The sequence below is a fragment of the Podarcis bocagei genome, assembly GCF_964188305.1.
Source record: "Podarcis bocagei genome assembly, chromosome: W".
NCBI lineage: Eukaryota > Metazoa > Chordata > Lepidosauria > Squamata > Lacertidae > Podarcis > Podarcis bocagei.
The window spans coordinates 61,809,048-61,824,797 of record NC_138131.1 but is presented as its reverse complement, the minus strand read 5'-3'; the positions used below and the strand labels follow the sequence as shown (position 1 = coordinate 61,824,797).

The 15,750-nt window shown below is 45.1% G+C and overlaps 1 pseudogene across 1 annotated transcript in view; it reads left to right on the top strand.

The window, feature by feature from the left end:
• The first annotated feature begins 5,317 nt into the window (after window positions 1-5,317).
• LOC308577993 (protein CIMAP1C-like) overlaps window positions 5,318-15,750 on the top strand; it is a 28,559-nt pseudogene continuing 18,126 nt past the window's right edge. Inside the window, exons 1-3 of the transcript in view lie at window positions 5,318-5,429; window positions 8,012-8,181; window positions 15,231-15,341. The product of the transcript in view is annotated as a protein CIMAP1C-like (transcript). The remainder of the gene's footprint in view (window positions 5,430-8,011; window positions 8,182-15,230; window positions 15,342-15,750) is intronic.

Sequence of the window (15,750 nt, the reverse complement as noted above, 5' to 3'; positions counted from 1 at the left end):
CTTTAGCGGTTGCACCAACCACTCCTTCAAAGCTTTGTAGTATCTGGAAGTCAGTCCATCTGGTCCTGGAGATTTGCCCAATTGCATGTTCTGAATGGCACCCTCTATCTCTTGTTCTGTTATTCTCTGATTTAGATCCACCTTACTTTGATGAGAGATTTTTTGTAATCCATATTTTTTAAGGAATTCATCTATGTCCTCTTCATTCTGTGATCCTTGTGAATATAACTTTTTAAAATAACTCAGGAAACAATTTCTAATCTCGTTGGGTTTGGATATATTCTTTCCATCCACTTCTAGATTTGTAACTGTATTTAGTTTCTGTCTTTTCTTCAATTGCCAGGCGAGAAGTTTACCACATTTATCTGCCGATTCAAATGTCTTTTGTCTCATTTGCTTTATCTTCCACTCAATCTCTTGATTCATCAATTCCATATATTGTGTTTGATATAGCTTGATCTCTCTCAAAATCTCCTGGGACTTTGGTTTTGATCTTAATCTTTTCTCTCCTTCTTTTATCTTTTCCAAAATCTTTTCCTTCTTCTCATTTTGCTTTCTCTTTTTTATTGAATTTTGTTGAATCAAAAATCCTCGCATCACAGCTTTGCTTGCGTCCCAGATCACTCTTTTTTCTACATCGGCCTTTAAATTTATTTCAAAATAGTCCTTTAAGGTTTTTTGGGCCTTTCTGTGGATCTCCTCGTCTCGAAACAGGGTGTCATTCATCCTCCATCTGAATTGACCAGTTGTTGTAAGTTTCATCTCCATCTTCACGGCGTTATGGTCGGAGCAAGTCTTTGGGCAGATTTCTATTTTTTTAATCTTTGGAGCCATCCCACTAGTAATCCAAATTTGGTCGATTCTGGTCCAGGTCATCATTGCTTGAGAGAAAAAAGTTCCCTCTCTCTCGAGAGGGTTCCTTGTTCTCCAAATATCTATTAAGTCCATATTTTCAGTCATTTCAAAGAAGGTCTTCGGAAGTCTCCCTTCCTTGGAGATTGTCAGTCTTTGTGCCTTGTCCATATTTGTAGAAACCACACCATTCATATCTCCCATAATTACTACGTTATAGTCCAAATAATCCATCAGAGTTTCATGCAACTTCTTGAAGAATTCCGCCTTCCCTTCATTTGGTGCATAGATTCCAACTATTAACAATTTTTCTCCTTGTACTTGTATTTCCACTGCCAGGTATCTTCCTTGTTCATCTTTAAACATCATTTTTGGGGCCAATTTCTCTTTTGCATAAATCACTACTCCTCTTTTCTTAACTTTGTCCGATGAGATGAATTCTTGTCCTAATCTTTTATTTATAAGTAGTTTTCTGTGTACCCTGGTCACATGGGTTTCTTGTAAACAGATCAAATCCAATTGTTCTCTTTTCAAAATATGAAAAACTTGGCGTCTTTTCGTGGGCATGTTCAGCCCATTACAATTCCAACTAAGGAATTGCAGGGCCATCTTGTTATTTGTCACTTACTCCTCCTACCGCTCCAAGTTGTTGCTCTTCCTCTGATGGTGGTGGTTTAAGCCCAAATGATAGATTCAGAATGTCCACTACTCTTTTTTGCTCTGAGATTGGGTCTACCGTTCCCTTCTGCAGATCCTCGTGGTTTCTCTCCAAGAATTTCTCTTTGTCTTGAATTGTTTTTATTTTCACCTTCTTTCCCTTGTAGTTAAAGGGCAGTCCTTGTGGAAACTCCCACCTGAAGAGTATGTTGTTCTTTTTCAGCAGGTAGACCAGATCTTTATAGAAGGTTCTCACCTCCAAAATATATTCAGGGATGTCCTTAAAAATCTGTATATGAGAATTTCCAATTTCCAAGGCCTTTTGGTAATTTAGTTTCAGTATTTTGTCTCTTTCTTCCTTGGATCTGAAAGTAATCAGGCAATCCCTCGGAGTCTTTCTGTTTTGTCTCCTGCCCAGTCTAAATGCTGTTATTATCTTAAATTCTTCTTCCTCCAATTCTTCCTGCCAAAAGTCAGAAAACTCTTGTGTAAGGAACTCCACAAGGCTGTCTCCTTCACTTTCAGGAATTAGTCTTAATTTCAAATTTCTCTCCTTTCTCTGTAATTCCATCAAAGACAAGGCCGCATCATGTTCATACACTTTTTTAGAAAACGGTTCTAATTTTTCCTGTGTCTCCTCAGCAATCTTTCTGGCATCCTCTGCGATTTTACGTGTTGCCGAGTTTTCTTCAATCAGTTTATTTATAGATTCTGTGTTGGATATCACACTTTTCGTATTCAAATCCAGCCTTGCTGTTAATTCTGTTAGTTTTTGTGAATTTTCTGTACTCTGCTGTGTCAAAGCTTCCAGGGATTGATTTATCTTGAGTAACGCCTGTGTCATTGACTCCATGGAGACAGCCGTCACTTTTTCCTGCCCAGCTGCACCTGTCGGTGTTAAACTTGATATTGAGCCTCTTTTCTTCTGTTGCTGTTGCTGCTGTTTTGCTTTAGCTCTCGTAGTTATCTCCTCTGCTGGGCCACTCATGTCCCAAGGACGTTCTCACAGGAACAATTTCCAAATGGAAAATCCCACTGTCTTAATCTGTTATTCTGCAACTGTTACTTCTCAGCCCTCTAGAGGGGGCAAAACATAATGTCCAAGTGAAGGAAACAAAGAATATAGAACAAAGAAACCAGGAAACTTCAATATAAATGCTGCAACACTTTTTCTATGTAGTTTCTCTGTCAACACAGTCCAGTCTGGTATATTGTAGCAGCAAAACCCCAAAACTTTGTATCAGTTAAGTCCTCAACTATGTAGCCTTGTAACAAGTTTCTAAAATCTTTTCACTGTCCTGGTATCTTATTTTGACAGTCCGTCTCAGGGGATTGAGGCAGCGGAAAGTTTTTCTCTTTCAAAAATCATGCAGGTTAATGAGGTTACTTTCCCTCCCCTCTGCCCCTGCCTGCTAGAGAGGAGATTTATATCCAAATGCCAGGCTTAAATAGTCCTATTGTTATTTCCCTTCAGATGCAGCTCTTTGTTTTTCGTTGCTTCATCTGTCATGCAGTCGGGGGAAGGCAGACTTCCTTGATTTTAACCTCCCCCGTTTCCGGCCAAATTTCCAATTTAAATTTAAAAGTTCCCGATAGTCATTCAATCCTACTCACGGGGTTTTCAATCCGAATTCAATTTGCAGGAAGGAATCGGCGCTCTCCGTCAATGGCGACGCGGCTTCACTCTGCGGGCTGGGTAGCGACTCTCAGCACCGCGCTCTCCCGATGCCGTTCCGGAGCCTTTAAAAAGGCAGTAAAGGGGGGCGCTTCTGGTGCCCACCGAGTCTCCTTGTTCACAGGCATCCGCGCCTGTGATTTTAGGGGTCCCCCACTTGCCGTAGCGGGTCAGACCCGAACTCGTGGAGCAGTCCTCCTCCGGAGCTCGGAAAGAGGACCGCCATAAACGCTGGCGCCGACCGGAAGTAAAGGCTTTCTGGGAAATGATCTATAATGAGTTAAAAAGGTATTTAAGTATACCTTCCTTAAGAAACCAGAGGCCTTCCTTTTGGGCATTGTCGGCCAAGGGGTGTTAAAGAAAGATAGAACCTTTTTTCTGTATGCAACAACAGCAGCAAGAATACTCATTGCAGAGCACTGGAAGACCCAAGATTTACCCACACTGGAAGAATGGCAGATGCAACTGATAGACTACATGGAACTGGCTGAAATGACTGGCAGAATCCGGGACCTGGGAGAAGAGACGGTGGAAGAGGATTGGAAAAAATTTAAAGACTATTTACAAAAACACTACAAACTGTATGAATGTTAGGAGAATGCACAATTGAAAGTAACACGGCAGCAGAAACTTTGTTGTAAAATATATGAGAATAAGTGAGGTTTAAGGAAATGATGAAATTTGAAGCAATATTATGTTTAAATCAAGCAGTTTAATTTACGATAAAGTTATTTAAAAGTTGGGACATAATATCCGAGATTTACAAAATAAGAATTGAAATAAGGTAATAAATTGCTGTCTATAACTATGTGACTGAGAACGCAGGGAAGGGAGATGCGGGGAAGTCCAAAGATTATGAAAATATGACTTATGAACAACTGTGTTTTATATGTATTCTTCTTTTATTCTTTGTTTATTTCTTAACTTTGCTTTGACTTTTTCTGTCTGTATGGTGATGGTATTTTATATGTTTGGTGGTTTGTTCGTTGTTTAAAAAATTGCAATAAATATTTTATTTTTTTTTAAAAAAGAATTCCTTAACAGACAACCTTCGCCTCGCCTCTCTGCGCGGAAGCCTTCTGCGCAGAGTGGGCGTGCCGAGTGGTGGTCCTCCACCCTCCTCACTGACTTCACTGGAAGAGTCTCGGAGCCTCACGTCCGAGCTGCTCTCTGCCTCTCCCTTCTTCCTGGTGTCACCTGGACTTCCTTCCCCAGATGACGTTCTCTCTCTTCCCTTACTTGTCCCCTCTCCTGCAGAGTCCGGGAGCCTCGCCTCTCCCCTCTGCTCCGATGTCAGTTCCCTGACAGTATGTCCACATTGTTTTTTGTTGGAGAACCATGTGGCAAAATTCCAAGAAGTGCAAATTTCAAAAGAAAGCTGCGTTTCAGTGTGCCTCTTGTTTAAGGAAGGGTGAATTGGGTCAGTTTCATGTTAAGGGAACTGAATTTCCTCTCCATCCCTCTGTTCATATTGAGAAACATTCTCTTTTGCTTTGAGGTTCATTTTTTTATGCTTTCTGGACTTTTTGTTTCATTTTAACTGGGATGTGGTCATTGTTGCCCAGGCAGCCTGTGCAAACACCCCTCTCTGAGCTCCTGGGAATGGGGGAAGGTTAGAATACAAATGCTGCAAATAAAACGAAAAAATGGAACAAAAAAAATCAATGAATACTATATCATATGAAGGCAAAGGAATGGGGAACATGGTCTTAGCATGGGCATAGCGAGGACTTTTGTTAGCGGGGCAGAAATGACATGATTGGTCAGTTAAGTATTTCTATTGTTTTATTTGATAGGGAGCAGCTGCCCTCTGTCCCCCCCCCCCTTAGCTATGCCCATGGGTCTTATGAAACAAAATGTGGTATTTTGGGCTTGTGGCTCTCCCCCCCCCCCCGGCTGGTAACTTGCAAGGAAGGAGGACTTGTATTAGCAGCACACAAAGAGGGAGAGAGAGAGAGAGAGAGAGAGGGGGGGAGAGAGAGGGAGGGAGGGAGGGAGGGAGGGAGGGAGGGAGGGGGAGGGAGAGTATTCTGCCAGAACCATGGTAATATGGAAATAAACAAGTCTGGTTCCACACTTGCATCAGCATCGCCTGGGCAACCTGGGAGCGAATTGCGACATGAGGCATTGTTTATGTTCCAAAAAGGAGGGGGTAGAGGAGGAATTGGAAAGCTGAGTAACATCCCCACTCCTTATTGAAATCTACATCCAGATTTCCATTCCATCCAGAGAAGCAGCATCAGCGGTATGGGTGACTGACACAACCAATTGCTACTTTGATTGGTAACTGAAATCCTAAGACCTTTGTTTGCTGTGTATTAGCATGATTAGGGTTAGGGAGCATAGCAATGCAAAGGCCAGTTGCCACCTCTCTTAGAAACTCCAGAGAATTAGAAAGACACAGAAGAAATTGTTTGTATTCTCCAAATGCTGCCCCACAGACCATGCCACTACAAGGAGATGACAAAAGGCATTGTTTTTGTGCCCTGTATTTAAGTTTTATTCCCCACCCCCTCCAAAGTGCTCAGGGTGAGGGATCAGGCCTGGTCTCATGCTCTGGAGGTGGTGCTCCCTTCATTCTGCTCCTCTGTCCTGAAGGGCTCTGGGATTAGGGTGGACACAGTTGTGGTTCTCCGGGGGGAAGGGTCAGACTTATGCTTGGAATGTCTGGAATCAGTATTTTGGTACCTGGAAAAGGGCAGGCGACAGCTTACTCATGCCAAAAATAAGCAGGATATAAATGTAAGAAAACAACTAGCTAAATAAATACTCCCCCTTCAATGCCATCTAGGTCTTCAGCTGGTGGGTCAGGACTTCCACCAATACTTCCACCATGCAAATATATGGTCAATGATGAAGAAATGGGTCCCCAAATGCATGTTACTGAAAAGGATGGAGATCCCTATCTAGCCTTTCGTCCATCATTGAATCACAGAACTGTAGAGTTGGGAAGGCCCATGAGTGTCATCTAGTCCAACCCCCTGCCATGCAAGAATCTTTTACCCAACATGGTGCTCGAACCCATGACCCTGAGATTAAGAGTCCCATGCTGCACCAACTGAGTTATCCTAGGTTCAACAAGTCTTGTGGCAGCAAATTCCACACATCAATGGTGAGTGTGCTTTGCTGCGAACAAATAAGAACGTAAGAACATAAGAATCTGTTGGATCTGGCCAAAGGGCATCTAGTTCAGCATTCTGTTCTCACAGTGACCAACCAGATGCCTGTGGGAAACCTGCAAGCAGGATCCAAGCACTCTCCTCCCATGTTTCCAGCAGCTGGTATTCAGAAGCAGGACATAGTCATAGAATCATAGAATCATAGAATCATAGAGTTGGAAGAGACCACAAGGGCCATCGAGTCCAACCCCCTGCCAAGCAGGAAACACCATCAGAGCACTCCTGACATATGGTTGTCAAGCCTCTGCTTAAAGACCTCCAAAGAAGGAGACTCCACCACACTCCTTGGCAGCAAATTCCACTGTTGTCCTGACTAGTTGTCATTGATAGCTTTATCCTCCTCTGTGAATTTATCCAGTCCTCTTTAAAAGCCATCCATGTTGGTGGTCAGCACTGCCTCCTGTGGGAGGGAGTTCCATAGTTAAACTAAGCGCTGTTTATTGGGGCTTTGCTTAATGCTATCAACACACATGAAACTATTTCCCCAACTCCTGCCTGCTGGTTCCCCTTGCATGTTTCTTTTGGTGTGTTTTCTACATGGCTATTTTGCTATTAATCATTTCTATTGTTTTCCTTCTGCTGTTTGGGATCGTGGTACTGTTGCTTGAGCTGCTTGCAATTATATTTTATGGTTGCAATTTCATTCCATGTTGTTCATTTTAAATTGTTCTGAGCTGCCTTGGGGACCTTGTTGTTGAAAGGCAGGCTGGGGGGGGGCAGTAAAATCAGGGGTCGATAAGCTTTTTTTTTTAGTGCAAGGGCCATATTTGATAACCATCTGAGGGCCATGTACCAGTGTTGAATGGGGTTAGATACAAAAACTGGGTGGAGCAACAGGAGGGACTCTTTGTGCATTAGGCTATAATCCAGCTCCACATACCCTCCAAGTTTCTATACCTACCCCTGCCCCCATCTTCATTCAGGAAAGCAAGAGGCTTTGCTCTCACATTCCAGCCAGGCAAAAGCACTTGAAGAGGGCACAAAGCAGGGGCAGGGAGGCTTGTGACCTGGAGAGAGTGCTAATGGTCAGAGAGAGAGAGGTCTGGTTGGTGGCATGTGGCTCCTGGGCTGAGCCTCCCATTCCTGGTTTAAATAAACAAAGGCACACAGACCTCTAGATTCACCCTCATTCCCTTAGCCCTTACAGTGCAGGGGCTGCAAAGGGGCTCTTCTCTGTCTGTTGTTGGACTAAAACTCCCATCATCCCATGGTGACTGGGGCTGATGGGAGTTGGAGTCCAACAAGCTCTTGGGATGTTGGCTACCCTGGCCTAGGTACATGCCGTTAAATCACATAAACAAGCAGCAATCTCCATTCTTTTAGCACTTATGGTCCTTATGTGGCCAAAACAGCACCATCTGTGCAAGACGGAGGGCTCAGCAAGCCTGGAGAAAACGGCAAGGTTTGAAGATAGGATAGGATAGGATAGGATAGGATAGGATAGGATAGGATAGGATAGGATCCCTCAGAGGAGAACACTCCCCCCTCCCCAAATAGCCCAATGTGAACTTAGCATACTTAGTGGAAATTGAATACTGTTTGGGGTGGGGTAGAACGGAGTAGCTGGAACCCTGAGCTGCAACACTCCATGGTGCAACATTTTATTGCAGGTTGGACTTGCATTCATTCATTTACTTTCATTCCCCAGAGCACTGGTGACACATACGACTCCCCACTGCAGTGGGCACACTCCAATGCCGACTTCCAGAGCCAAAGGTGCAGCTCAGCCTGTTAGTTGTCTTTCTGGTATCTCTAAGCATCCAGCCAGAGTGCCGGCCATCAAGAAGCAGTATGCGTCCATCAGTGCCAAGTATAAAGGTGAGCTGTGGGAATAGATGGGGCAAGAGAGAGAAGGAGATCAGGAATACAGAGGTACCTATATCTTTGCCAGTCTGGATGTGTTCAACAGCATTGTTGAAAGACCCTCTGGCATCTGGTTAGCCCCTGTGAGAACAGGATGCTGGACTCGGTGGCTGGCTGGCTTGATCCATCAGGGTTCAAAGAAATTTCAAAGAAATTTTATTGCGGCCGTAGGCCCATACAGATAAAAACAAGACATAAATAACAGTTTTTGCACGTGGGAAAAAACAGCCGCTAAAACACCACTATAACAATAAAATACTGTAGTATGGAATGGAAGGAAGGAATGACATGCTGCACCTTAATTAACTTGTAGTGCTCCTTGGCAGCGCTTTTGGGTAAGGACAGCGACCAGGAACCTAGCCACTTTCAGTGTCGTATGGATGTCCTTATCCTGCAAGATTTGGGCAAGGTGGAATTTTGGTGGGGTACCCTCTAGCTTCTGTATGATTAATCCCAACAAATTTGCCCGTGGCACATTGAACAAGGGGCAAGTGAACATAATGTGCTGAAGCGACTCCGGCGTCTCCTTATCACATTCGCACATGGCGGAGGCTTGGCCCTTTGAGAATCTATGTCTCAGGACATTAGAGGGAAAAACGTTAAACCTCGCCTTGGTGAAGGCCAGCCTATGGGCAACAGACGAAAGGGAGGAGAGGTATGATGGAACGCAGTAAGTTAAAGTGATACCAATGTTCTGGGGCGAACAAACACCTCCCCCCAGCGTATAATTTCGCTGTAAATCGATGTCGTCCAGTCTTTGGCGGATCAGTCTTTGAGCAGTGATTTGATCTAGTTTTAGGGAATCTAGGGGAGAGATTCCATAACTCAGGAGTTTGGCATGAATTCTACTAGTCCAAAGGCTGGAGAATTCATCTCGCCATAGGCATTGGACAAGGTAATGGTCTGGTAATCTGTGCCACAATGATAACCAATAATTGAAGACTTGCTTCCACAGGCAAGTTTCTAAGGATGCGATCTTCAATTCTAATCGGATGGCTGCGTTGCTTACGCACAGGGGGAGCATTAGGAGCCGACGTAGGAATTGGTTTTGCAAAGTCTCAAGAGGAGCAAGATCTGTCATCACGGCCCAGAGCGGGGCAGCATAAGCAAGCACGGGAACCACTTTTGCCTTGAACACCTTTAGGGCCGAGGGAACATGCAAAGCTCCATCCGAAAAGAAAAATCGGAGGAGCGCATATGACAGAGTTTTGGCCTTGTTGAGTAGGTGTTGAATTTGTGCTTTCCACCCCAAATTGTGTTGAAAAATAACTCCTAGGTATTGAAATTTTAGGACTTGCTCTATTTTTGCTCCACCAAGCTTCCATTTGTATAATCTCCGACTTCTGGCGAAAATCAGAATCTTAGATTTAGCATGGTTGATGGTTAATTGGTTGAGTTGACAGTACGTGGCAAAGATCTTCAGAGCTCTGGTTAGTCCAACACGTGTATAAGATAGAATTACCGCGTCGTCCGCGTATAAAAGGAGTGGACAGTGGTAATCCGCTAGTCTAGGCGCGTGTGTACTTGGAGATGAGTTGACTAGGGGTGCTCGCATGTCGCTGATGAATAGGTTGAATAGGCAGGGAGCTAATATACATCCTTGGCGCACTCCCTTGTTTATTGGAATCGAATTTGTGAGGTCGCCCGCAGGAGTAAGTCTCACTCTGGCAAGGGTACCTTCGTGGAGCTGGCTTATAAGCCATAAGAGTCTTCTATCGATGCCCTGTTTTGCAAGTTTCTCCCAAAGAATATTTCTAGGAACGCTGTCAAAGGCTGCCTTTAGATCTAAGAAGGCAGCACAAAGGTAGCCCCGGGGGGGGGGGGGACGAGTACTTCCGTGCCAGATGGTAAAGAACTATCGCATGATCAGTTGTTGAACGTTTAATTCTGAACCCTGCTTGTTCGTGACCAATCTGATTAGTCTCGTCTGCCCATCGCAATAGTTTAGTCAGCAAAAAGCTGGCATAAATTTTCCCTATGATCGAAAGGAGGCTGATGTTACGGTAGTTTTCCGGCTCCATTGGAGAACCTTTTTTATGAATTGGTACTATAATGGCCTCCTTCCATATTTTGGGGATGAGACCAGAAGCGTTGATTGCGTCGAAGGTTTTGGCCAAGATGTCAGCCCACCATTTTGGGTGTAGTTTGATGGCTTCAGCAGGGATCAGGTCGGGCCCTGGGGCTTTGCCCGGTTTCAGCTGGGCTATTAGCTTGGCTATTTCGTCCGGATCGGTGGGAGGCCAAATAGGTAGGTGGGAAAACAGATGCATCAGATGGTCGGAGGGAGCATCTGCCTGTGAGAAACATTTCTTCAGGAACAATTCCCATGTCGGTGCTGGGATGACTGCCCTTGGGAATTTCCTCGCCCTTCTGTTAATCAAAGACCAGAATTCCCTGGATCTATGTGGTTTTGAAGCAGTAATCAAGGCCTGCCAGCGATTCTGTTGCCACTCGCGTTTGGCAGTTTTCTGCGTGCGTTTGTAAACTTGCTTGGCTTGTGCATAACTAGCTGGCAGAGTAGATGCATCGGAGGTCTTGTACACATTATATATAGCACGGAGGCGCTGTCTTGCTTGTTTACACTAAGAATTATACCAGGGGGCACCGTAAGTATACTCGTTTCGATTTAATATTTTGGGTGGTAGCCTGAAGAAGGACGTAAGATCAGTCGTATGGTGGTGGAAGCGTTTCAACACTATGCTATACTCGTCTGAGGCAGAGTCTATGTTGGAATGGGGCCCGAGGATTTCTTTTTGAAAGAATTCCTGATACCTTTGAGCCTGGGTCTCCGACCATTTGATTCCTCTTAGTTGGAGAGATTCGTTGGTTACCATCTGGGTCGCATGTCTATGGGCCTCTGACTGCCAGTTCAGGGAGAGCTTGGCTACAAGGGGAAGATGGTCACTAGATTGTACATTCTCGATCTTAAAGGTGGAGATACACTTAAGTATATCACTGGAAACCAGCAGGTAATCGAGAACGCTGTTTGATTTAACGCTCAGATGAGTGAAATCCCCTGGAATATCAGGGAGGCATGTTCCATTTAGGGGGACCAGATTTAAACGGATGGCCATTTGATAGAGGAGTACTCCAGCCTCGTTAACTCGTTGGTCTTTAGAAGTTCTCCTCATGATATGTTCCAGCTCATAATTATCAAGGTTTGGGGTAACCCACCATTTGGCTTTGGTTAGCGAGTCCCAATTTGCTGCTGTGCGGGCATTAAAATCGCCACCTATTATGGCCGGGGTGTTAGGAAACTTAACATAGCATGAGAGCAAATGCTCTTCTAGCGAGCCCCATTTAGAGCCCAGTTCGGAGGAAGAGCCCCCAGGTGGCAAGTAAGCATTTGTAACTAGAAGTGAGATCTTTTCCCCCGCAATCAGTCCAGTAAGGGCGTAAGGAGGCAAGGCCTGTACTAGAGTAAGTTTAGAATGTAGGTTGAGGGAGATGCCTATTATTAGGCCCCCTTTAGGGCGGCCTCCTTTCAGGGAGGGGCAGGCAGGGAGTTCTAGAAGCTCAAAGCCATTTAGGGAAATTTTCTCTACTTCCCACGATTCTTGGAGCAAGATGATATGAAACAGGTTAATATACTCCAGGAATTCTGGGTCAAGTTTTTTCCCCCTCCAGCCCGCAATGTTCCAGCTGAGGACTGATAGGGGGGAGTTCCTGTTGTGCCCAATTCGCTGTCATTTCAGGGAGAGATGTGAGTCCTTTGGAGGCAGGGCAGACCCCGCAAAAAAGTCAGTTATTTTACTTTGCACGGCAGGCACCTGCTGAAGGTACCTAGTCTTGAAGTTGGTAGTGAAGTATTCTGACTGAGGCGACAAAACGGGTCTCCCGCTGGGTAACCCAAGGGTGGACACTTCAGTGGGAAACTCCACAGGATTTGCTGAGACTGCCCCACCGCGAGGGCTGAAGGTCGCCAATGAAACCATTTGATTTATATGTCCGGCCGGGTCTTCAATCAAATCCGGGCCATTTTTTGATGTAGGTGGAGCACTCCCATGACCTGATGCTGGTGAAGGTACAGGGGATGCTTGGCGTACTGGTACCGTTTGTATGTCGGGTCTATGCCGCTCAGGGGAATAAGAGGACTCCAGTTCCGGCATTGATGGATTAGATGGTAAGGAATTGTTTTGGTGGAAGGAACTCTGAGATACACTCCTCAGCGGGGGACTCTTGGAGGGCGAGTCAAAATTTATCAAGAGTTGAGGTGAGAGGCCAACTTGTGGGGCAAGACCTGGGTCTGCCAGGCGTCGGTGGGTTTTGCCCACAAATGGGGGAGACATGGGTTTAGGAGCAGGACTAAGGTGAGGAAGACTTCCTGCTTCCTTAAAACACGACTCCGAAAAGCTGGCAGGGTAGTCCTGAAAAGTGGGCAGAACTTTTCCGTTCTTCTGGACATGTATGAGCTGATGATTAAGTACTTCTAGTCTATCAATTATTTCTTGTTATTCTCTCGTTGGAAGGTCGCCAAAGGTGGCTAAAAGCTCTCTTTCCTCCGGCGGGGTCAGAGAATTACTTGCGCCAGTGGGTTTCTTTAGAGCTCGTGGGGGCGTAGGGTAAATCCAGTTTTGGTGCGGGTGGATATCCTCCGGGAGAGGAGGCTCAATGTCCTGAGGTACTCCCGACCTCTCCGACAGAGTCCGCTCCGTGCCGTGACCGGCAAGTAGAAGGGGGTGGATCATGCTATCCATAAAAACTCTTGTTGGGATGATATCATACCTAGCCAAGAGTGATTTCTGCCTGATGATAGCTGAAGGGATCCTTGGAGAGTAAAACGCAAGCATCACTTTCTGTTGCCTGAGGTGCTGGTTCAAGGGTAATACTGCAATGAGATCACATTGTGAGATTTCTATGTTTAGGAGATTGCTTAGATGCTTTTTAACCCCACTCAGAGTAAGCCACCTTGGTGACCCTGCCCCGATGTTTAGGCAGATTTTCTTAGGTTGTAGGGACAACGCTTGGTGTTTCAGTGCAGGATTTGGTTTATATTTAGGGATCACACTTCTTTTTTTGGTTGAAGGTATGGACCTCTGGCACTTCAATTCCCCTGTGTCTACAGTTGGTTTAAACTTTGACCAGGAGTTATCAATTTTCTGTTCGAGGTTACATAGCTGGGAGGATAGCACATCAATCTTCTTGAATATGCAATTAAGGGTTCTGACCACAAGATGGAGATGTTCATGTTGTTCTTGTCTTGCGCAGTCCTCAGCTCCGGCGTCCTGCACCACCCTCAGTGGGACATACCCTCTTCCTCCAAGCTTGCCGTCCGCAGATTTAATCTGAGGTAAAAATAATTCCTCTGGTGTTGACATTTTTTCTGGAGACGTTAGAGGGTAGAAACGGTTCTGAGTTTTCACCCTATAGCAGAATTCAATGGGGTCACTCCGTTTGCCAGGCACGGGGGGGTCGGTTTTTAATTGTTTGGCTCTTGGGGAGGGCAGAGCCTCGTCACAATCCCTTAGGCGTTTGCCTTGGCCCATCGTTATAAGTCTTTTAAAATAGCGGTGCTTAAAAGGTAGTAAAAAGTGGTAGAAAGGTAGTAAAAAGTGGTAGAAATAAAAACAACAACTGAATGTGAGCTGGCGGAGAGCCAGTAAGTCGAAGGCTGCTTCCAAGGCTGCCGGAGAATACAATTATCTGCTCATTAAAGCTGATTTACGATGCAGGCTTTACAGTTATCAACAATGTGAACTCCTGGCATGGGCTCCAACACCCATACAATCTTCAGCAAAAACTTGCAAGGCTGGGAGCCACAACACAGATTTTAAAGAGGATTCGAGATGAACTCCGGCAAATGCGTCTTACCTCATCGCCATCTTGACGCCGCCTCCCATCAGGGTTCCTTTTTTGTTCTTGTGGAAACCCAAGAAGGAAACTGATCTACATTTCTCAGTCACCATCAGAACTTTCTTCCAAGAGTACTGCTAGCATGCGAGACAGTGCATATTTCCTTGTTAATAAATAATAATAAATAATAAACTTTATTTATATCCCGCCCTCCCCAGCCGAAGCTGGGCTCAGGGCAGCTAACAACAATAAAATAATACAACATTCTAAAATCATTTCATTATAAAATTTATTCAAATCAAATTGATGGCAACCATTGGGCTAGAGTTCTGTGAAGATTGCCAAAGGAGGGAGTCAGGCTAATAATATTTTTTTTCTTTTGTTTTCCTTTTCCTGTGGCTGGTATGTCACCACTGCTGTTGTCCTACCAGGGTAACGCTTGTTTAAAGGGGATGAAGGAAGGGGGTTGGGAAAGTACAGGCAGAGCATAGGTGGTTGAGTAAAATGGGAAATCTTCTCTGGCTTGAATTATAGTCCGAGCCACAGAAGAATTCAGGTGCCTTGTAATGCTCACTTCCTATTGCAATGCAAATATCCTGGCCCAAGGCTAGCGAGATTTTACCAGAGGGAGAAGAAAAGTATGTTGTGGGACTTCCATCAGCCCCAGCCAGTCTGGTTCAGTGGTCAGAGATGATGGGAGTTGCAGTGCAGCAACACCTGGAGATCAAACACATCCATTCTTAAGGAAATTAGCCCTGAGTGCTCACTGGAAGGACAGATTGTGAAGCTGAGGCTCCAATACTTTGGCCACCTCATGAGAAGACTCCCTGGAAAAGACCCTGATGTTGGGAAAGATGGAGGGCACAAGGAGAAGGGGACGACGGAGGATGAGATGGTTGGACAGTGTTCTCGAAGCTACAAACATGAGTCTGATCAAACTGTGGGAGGCAGTGGAAGACAGGAGTGCCCAGCATGCTCTGGTCCATGGGGTCACGAAGAGTCGGACACGACTAAACTACTAAACAACAACAACAACACCTAGAGAGCTGTAGCTCCAAAACCCAATATATTATTCAATATATTATTCAACACAATATATTATTCCATTTTGCCCTTTTACCCAGTGTGGCAGCTCATAATCTGCAAATGCTAATGGTTCCGGGTTGTCTTCCCATTATTTTATTCCTCCCCCCCTTGTGGTTCTCTTGCAGGGCCAGGACCTGGGAAGTATGGTAGGTAGCCTCTCACTGGCATTAAGGACCATGACTTCACCAAGTATGCTGAGCCAGCCTACACAATGCGTGTGAAATCCAGTGAAAGATGTAAGATGCTGACAAGTTAGGTTCTGTGTTATTTGGGTTTTCCCAACAGCATTAACTGACCCACAGGGTGAAGCTGGCTAAACAACTGTTAAATTTGCTGGCAAAACATTTGAACAGAGATTGACAACCTGTGTTTTTGGGACTCTCTAATTATCGGGGCCACAGTTGATGGGACCTGGGTGATCCATGATCAAGAGCTGGGTGGCTTTCCAAAGTTTCCATTCCAACTGGATCAATGGCACTGCATGTAGGGGGCTAATGTAGTTGTTTCTTGACTACAACTCCCATCAGCCCCAGTCAGCATGGTCAAGAATGATAGGAGTTGTAGTCCAGCAAGGGCTGGAGGGTCTTATACTGCTGATTATTATGGTTGCACAAAAATCAGGGTTCTCAGTTGTACAGCTGTGGA